At 45.8% G+C, this 8,121-nt stretch overlaps 1 pseudogene; it reads left to right on the top strand.

Annotated features, from left to right (window-relative positions):
• The first annotated feature begins 3,615 nt into the window (after positions 1–3,615).
• The window catches only part of LOC102440311, a 10,061-nt pseudogene continuing 5,555 nt past the window's right edge, over positions 3,616–8,121 (top strand).

The following is an 8,121-nucleotide window of genomic DNA, read 5'->3' as shown; positions in this document are numbered from 1 at the left end:
ACTTCCCATTTATTTAGTTAAGTGGTAATAAACAAAGGTTGTGATAAGTAAAGGAAAACAAAATAGTTGATATGATGCTAATATACTGTAAAGTTTCTTTTGCTTATACAAGTCACCCAGTCACTATTAAATTTCAGTGTTTTCATCTAGAGAAAAACCGACTTCCTAGAGCGATTATGATGATTAAATGAACGCACACAATGCCAGTGAAATGACTGGTTCCTTTACTGTCAGAAAGGTGCAACAACTTGCCAAAGTTCATGTATTACATAGCAAGGAACAACCATTTTCACCCTATTCTCTGTCCATGCAAGACAGATGGTACTGCACTAGAGCCTGCTAGAGCCCTATTCCTGGTACCACATGACATACACACATAATTCATATAGTGTATATGTCTAGTATGCATACATATATAGTGTATAAACAGTGCCCACACATATATGCATTCATAGTGCATGCACATACATAGTGTCCATACACATATACACACATATAGTTCATATATACATATAGTGTACATACATATATTCATGTAGTGCATATGCATATCATATGCATACATATAGCATATATACATATATTATATATATACCTATAGTGTAGATAAGTATCATCTCTATCTATATAATAAAAGCCTAAGCGACCATTACGGTGGAATGACCAGAACGACCAGTTGCTATGATGTTCACTGACCACCAGGGGGCAGACACTCAACACAGGAGCTGTCCCCTGGTGGTCAGTGTGCTCCCACAGGGGGAGCGTTGCTCAGCCAGAAGCTGGGCTCACATGGCTGGTGAGCACAGCAATGGTGGCGGGAGCTTCTACCGCCTTCCGCAGCAGCGCTAAGGAGCAGTGAGCTGAGCAGTAAGGGAGCAGCAAGCAGGCAGGTGGTAAGGAGTGAGGGGTCCTCGACTGCAAGAGGAATGTACAACTGCGAGAGGGCCCAGGCCGGGCTGAGGGATCCCCCCCCCCGCCCCAGTGCAGGAACTTCTAGTCCTATATAATAAAAGGCCAATGTGCAAATTGTCCCACGGGCAGGAGTTCGACCGACTGGGAGTTAGATGTGCGCTGACCACCAGAGGGTGGCATGGAACATGGCGGGGAAGGGAGGCCCCGGCTGGTGGTGGCGACAGGCAGCTGACATACACTAGGAACCCTACCTGTGCATGAATTTCATGCACTGGGCCTCTAGTACATATATAATAGACATGCACATATACAGTATAAACACATATAAGCACAGTTACACACATATAATGTATGTATAGTGTATATACAATGTACATGTGGTATAAATACAAACATATGTACAATGTACATACAATAGTGTACATACATCGAGACCCTGAAAGGGCCCTGAATACTACCAACCTTTAACACACCTTAGACCTGCTGCTAGTTCTCCATGAATTTTTTTTCAAACTAAACTCAGACAGGATTTTTAAAAACGAATTCCGATGAATAGAGCTAGTGACACCAACACAGTGAAAACGGCACAACCCGCTCCTTGGAGGTCTGGCTTGACAGAAGTTCAGCTCTTTCCTCCTGCAGGATGTGCATGCAGGCTGATCAGCAATGAGGTCAGTGTTCTTTTGAAAAATCAGAAAAGAAACTTGTCCTCATGTTTTGGCCTTTGAGACAAAGCCTCTTATTAACAAAGTAACTAATGAACTTCTTGAGTCACATTATTCTTAACTTCCTGGAGAAACAGACAAACGTCCCAGGAAGAGACACAGTGTAGCCCTTCTGGGCACAACCCAATGCCACTACGGAATGTACCTGCCACCCGGCCACTCACCAAATATGACCTTTCTGATACAATATTTGCGCCTCTCTATTCATGTTTTTTTCTTTTATTGAAATAAGCTAATAAAGAGATAAATAGCCATGGGTTTATTTTTTTTAAAAAAATTAAAGCACAACTTTCTAAATGAGAGACTGCTATATGTCAACAGTATACTATAAATACAATAGTCACTAAAACAGTGGCCATTGTAGAAAAAAAATAAAGGCATGAACTCTTCTCCAAATAAATAAAAACTAGCTTCTGGGAATACAAAAAAACAAGGAAACTTACCTAAGGAAAACTGTTCATTAACTGTTAATCAAAGCTGTATTTCAAAAATGTACTTTCAGATTTTTAAAAAAGATTTCTTAATTGCAATACTTAGATACCCATGGGGGAAAAAACAACAGAATGTACACATATGGTATAAACACAAACCTTTACAATGAAAATACAGCTATCTGGAAGAATCACACAAAACAATTTTAATGTCTTTTCGATAAAGTTAAATAAAACTATATCATTTAAGTAGCGGCCTCCTCTGTTCTTTATTTGAAGCTGTGAATGGAATGAACACCGAGAGGGAGTAAGTGAACCAACAGTGAGGCCATGTAGACAGGCTGTGCGCAGTGAGCAGTGGCTGAGGCTGTGGTACTGAGCTCTGGGTCAGCTCTGCCCCCAGCCCTCCCCCAACCCCCTCCCCCCACTGCAGGAGAGATGGACCCTGTCTTCAGAAGCCCTCAACCTGCCCCCTGCCCTATTCAATCCTCTCCAATTCAGCTCCTCCCAGTGCAGCCTAAGCCCAACATCTCATAACATCTTAGGTATTCATTGTGTGTAACAGGCACTTGGCTATTAGAGTGCCCCTGGTTACCTGAGAACCTGGGGGGGGGGGGGGGGGGGGTGCAGACTTGATTTTCTGAGGAGATAGAAACGAGCCAACAAATCCCAGCCCAGCACCCGCGAGGAGGCATCCCAGGAGGAAATCTGAGGAAGAGCTCCCTGTCCAGGTAACTCTCTTTGGAACTGCTCCCATGCAAACAAATACAGACAATTCTCTTTGTAAAAACCCACAGTTCATTCGCTACAAACACAGAAGGAAACCTGGTGACCTGGGATGGGGGGCAAACCAACAGGTACAGAATTTCTATCAGGAAGAACAGTGTTTCCAAACTGAGTCTTCGGTCCACCTGGCCATGAACACGTCTGCCCTTAGACTCAGACTAGGACACACGTTTCACCTGTTCTTGTGTTTAATAAAATGGAGCCAAACACTATAATGACGCAGAAGAGCTCTGAGAAAAGCCTTTTAGGTGCTCAGAACTTCCGTAGAAAGAAGAAAAAATCATTGTATATAGGAGTTCCTACAATGTAGCTGCAAAGCAATGAAAGCAAGTTTCCATTTCCAGATAAGAACACTTCTGATGTGCATCACAGCTACCATCTTCAGAACAAGTATGGCTTTTCTTTGTAAACAAAACAATACGGATTTAAGATCGTCTTGCCACATATTTTTAAAAAGGCACACACAATGTTTTATCAGTCAACATAATATTCTCACAGACATCACCACAGGCAGCCTGTAGATGTATTAGATCTTTTGATTTACAAAACTGTCTGTGTGACCACTTTTACCCCCACAAACATGACACACACAGCAATGCGTGGCATTTCCTCCGAAGGTACACTGCCGTGTAAGTGTTGGAAGAAGTGCCATTGCTGCTGGTGCGGTTCCGTCCTGAGCGTCCGCACCGCAGCACAGAAGCCGTTTATCTCCGTCCGCCTTCTCTCTCACCTAAGTGCGCGCTACCCCCACCCCCACCCCCATGGAAGAGTCTGTGGACGTGGGCATGAGCCCTCTGAGGCCCCAGAACGACCTTTTCGGGTGTGAACTAAAGGCCGACAAAGATGAACACTTGAACGTGGATAGTGATGAAAATGAGCACCAATTGTCTTTACAAACGGTCAGTTTAGGGGCTGGTGCAAAGGACGAACTGCACATTGCTGAAGCAGAGGCAATGAATTAGGAAAGCAGCCCAATTAAAGGAACACTGGCAACTCTGAAAACGTCTGTACAGCAACAGTTTCCCTTGGCGGCTTTGAAAGCACACCACCTGTGGTCTTAGGGTTGGCGTGTGGTTCAGGGCCTGGGCAGAGCAGTGGGCAGTGCTTAGTAGCTGTGGAGGAAGAAGCGGAGTCAGAAGATGAAGAGGAGGAGGGTGAGACACTCCTGAGTGTGTCTGGGAAGCGTTCTGCAGGCGGTAGCCGGGCTCCACAGAAGGGAAACCTTGCTGACGAAGATAATGAGGAGGACAAGGACGATGATGATGATAAAGATGAAGATGGTGAGGAAGATGACGAGGAAGCTGAAGAAAAAGCTCCAGTAAAGAAATCCATAAGACATAATCCAGCCAAAAATGCACAAAAACCAAACTAGAATGTTGAAGACTCAAAACCATCAACACCAAGATCAAAAGGCCAAGAAACCTTCAACAACAACAAAATCTCCTAAGACACGGGAAGGACCTCGTTCTGTAGAAGACATTTAAGCAAAAATGCAAGCAAGTATAGTAAAGGTTCTGGGTGGTTTCAGTAGATTTCCTTTCCTTGTGCAGTGATGAGTCAAGTCCATTGGAAAAATAGAATTTTAGAACCAGAAAATAAAAGAAGAAAAAGTGCCATTGTATGAACAGTGTATCCTTTACCCCTGAAAAACCAAGTGCGTGCAGAGCGAACCCTTTCTCCACAAACCTTTCACACCCTTGTGGAGGCTGTTCACACACCCAGCGATGACACAAGGGGCCACACGGATTCGTTAGGAACACCTGGAGCCCGAGGCACGGAGTACAAATGTATGCACCTCATGCTCTGGGGAAAAAGTCAGTGTTTATACCAAGAGACTTGAAAATCTGCACACTTTCCTGGCCAGTAATTATCCTCTCATTTTTATCATAAAGGCATCTTTGACAATATAGAGGGAACGCCTATTTTATTACACGTCGTTAACATCAGCAGAATGTTCACTGCGGTTTGGGGAAGTGTTGTTATTTATGTGACCGTGGAGAGGTGGGCAAGAAAAAACCATGTCCTTCCATGAACGATGTGTGAGACTTTAACGTCAGAGAAAGGAGGGAACTTCAGGAAATTATTTAATACTTTTTTAAATACAATGAGTGCTCTCATATTTTTTATTACAAGCGATCAAATCACTCCTCTGGAATGTAAGCACAAGCATTAGCTGAGATACCAAGCGAGGCAGCTTGCTTTCCACAGCGTCTGCATCGGCACGGTCGCTTGCGTGGCATGCCACTAACAGCACACAGGGCGTGGCAGCCCTCGCTCTCCGTAGTACTTACAGGTTATCAATCTGGGAATAGATTCAGGAAATGTTTGGGTGGGATGAATGATTGCTTAGGACCTACACAGACGATAAAAGACCATTATTCTACACATGGGCTCATTACCAAACGTTTACACTAGGATTCTTTTAAACAGCAAACCCCCTAGCGCGTTTTGCATCCTCAGGCTTCAGTATATACACCGTGCTGTAAGCAGTTCGAAAAGAACAGCTGGAAGGGGGAGGCTGCACTGCAGGGCAGCAAGCAGACACAGGCTGGAAGGCCCGCGCCCCCTCAGCGGGGTTGCCTGGTCCTGGACACACTTGTTCATCTCTCTCTAAGCCTCACCTTCCGCGAGAGTCACATGGGGACGGCACTGCCTACTCCACTGCTTTCTCTCAGGGTTAAAGGTATGCAAATGCTTACCTCTCAATTAATGGAAGGAGTTTCTATTACTATTGTCATCATGCTTGTAATTCATAGAGAAGCATCTAATGCAGAAACATACTACATGCACAACAGGAAGGTTAAAAAGCCAAATTCCATCCTATTTATCACCCAAATAGAATAAAAAAAATCACTGACAATGTTGTCATGGACCAAAAACGGAAATCTCAAGGGCCCGTGTTGATGGCCGCAGCCAGATGCTCCTTCCAGAGAACACGTGTAACTTCCTGATATGACCCATGAAGTAAGACACGGCAGCCAGAGCACGGGCCCTGGGTTGGTTGCTGTCCTCATTTGTGACCTTGTCAAACCGCCAGCCTCGGCCTGGGTGACGCTGAAGAGCAGTGGTTCTCAACCTTCCTAATGCCGCGACCCTTTAATACAGTTCCTCATGTTGTGGTGACCCCCAACCATAACATTATTTTCGTTGCTACTTCATAACTGTAATTTTGCTACTGTTATGAATCGTAATGTAAATATCTGATATGCAGGATGTATTTTCATTGTTACAAATTGAACATAATTAAAGCATAGTGATTAATCACAAAAACAATATGTAATTATATGTGTTTTCCGATGGTCTTAGGCGACCCCTGTGAAAGGGTCGTTCGACCCCCAAAGGGTCACAACCCACAGGTTGGGAACCGCTGCTGAAGAGCATAAGCAGAGCAGCAGTGGCCCGCTCCACGCACTAGCTTCCCCTGGACGCGGCTTTTAATTCCTCCTTTTCACCACACACCCATGTAACTATCAGCAACAACAACAAATCTAATATTCAGACAGGAAAAGGGAAAAGTGCATGAACCTCACCCTCCTCCACAGGCGATTCTCTCCTAAAGCAACAGGAAACTTATGATAGCCTTTAAAACAACAGCAACCACCGTTTCACGCGCCCTTTTGAAATGTTTGTGCTCATCAGGAAAGTCTCCACTGGGCATGTGTTTGAGGAATTCGGTGGACGGATTCCCCATCACTTCCTGCACCCTGACCCTGGCTCAGTCTCACCGTTTCTAGGGAGATGAGTCTGGAACTCTATTCAGGGACGGGTACTCTCTTCACAACACAAAACAGGTGCCCCTCCTAAATCCAAAACACAGGTCTGTGTTTGAGTTTCCCACTGATTTTGTGAAAGTAAACAAACGTACCATTCTGTGCTATTGGGCACTTCACCAACCTCTTGCCACAGTAGCCAGCTCCCCATAAACTGCGGGCTCAGAGTGGACGGCAAAGCCCACACAGTGCCCCTTCACTGTCCACCAAATCCGCCCCGGAAGAGCCGGCTGAGTGGCCTGAGGGCTTGCAGAAGCCTCAGATGGCAAACAGACAAGTATAAAAGGACATGTTTCCTTGAAGAGAAACTCAATTCCTGATTTCCCTTATTAAAAAAAAATGTCAGGACTAGAATATAAAAGGATGTTCAGGAAAACAGCAGGTCAGGGAAGAAACCCTTCTGCCCTGGCTTCAGACTCCAGCACCTCTCAACCTGCTTTCCTCCCCCGGCTCCGGGGACGCAGCTGCCCGCGTGTGTGGAGCAAGAGCGTGTGCACCAACAGGAAGCTGGTGGAGGCCCTTCCTGGGCTCTGTGTCTCGGACCCTTCCCAGAGATGGAAAATGGGGAGAGGAGATGACCCGCCTGGAGCTCAGCATCCACTGACCAGCCCGCTAGACAGGCACCACTGCTGGTCAGAGAGGAACCGCCTGGGGAGTAGCCATCCAGTGGCCATCCTGCGAGACAGCCGGGCACCAGCAACTACTGCCTCCACAGGCCCTGGCTCTTTGTGAGTCTCTCCATAGGACGCAGACAGGTCTTATTCCAGCCTGCAGGTCTGCAGTGACGGCTGGGAGCTCTGATTCTAGATTTTTTCAAAATCGAGAATACCTCAAACCATCAAGAAGCCAGGATGGCAGGGGCAGGGCGAGTGCCAGAGACAGGCTGAGTGAAGGACGAAAGCTGTCACCTGGCCCTGCGGACAACAAGGTGCCAAACTGCCTGGTCAGAGAGCCATCACGGGCAGTCACGTGTGTGTTTCAGAAGATATCTGGGGGGCTCCTGCACACACATGCATGCACACACGCCTCACACATGCACATGCCCTCATATGTACACATCCCAGACCACGCTGTACATATGCACACCTTCTTATGTACACATCCCAGACCACACACCGCAACACACAAAAACCACTCGCCTTGCCCGACTGGTGTGGCTCAGTGGTTGAATGTCAACCCATGAACTAGGACAGTGATGGCGAACCTATGACACACGTGTCAGAGGTGACACACGAACTCATTTTTTGGTTGATTTTTCTTTGTTAAATGGCATTTAAATATATAAAATAAATATCAAAAATGTAAATCTTTGTTTTACTATGGTTGCAAATATCAAAAAATTTCTATATATGACATGGCACCAGGGTTAAGTTAGGGTTTTTCAAAATGCTGACACGCCGAGCTCAAAAGGTCGCATCACTGAACTAGGAGGTCACGGTTCGATTTCAGTCAGGGCACAGGCCCAGTTGTGGGCTCGATCCCAGTGAGGGGCATGCA

Source organism: Myotis lucifugus, unplaced genomic scaffold, assembly GCF_000147115.1.
Source record: "Myotis lucifugus unplaced genomic scaffold, Myoluc2.0 scaffold_217, whole genome shotgun sequence".
Taxonomy (NCBI): domain Eukaryota; kingdom Metazoa; phylum Chordata; class Mammalia; order Chiroptera; family Vespertilionidae; genus Myotis; species Myotis lucifugus.
This window is presented reverse-complemented; position numbering and strand designations above follow the sequence as displayed.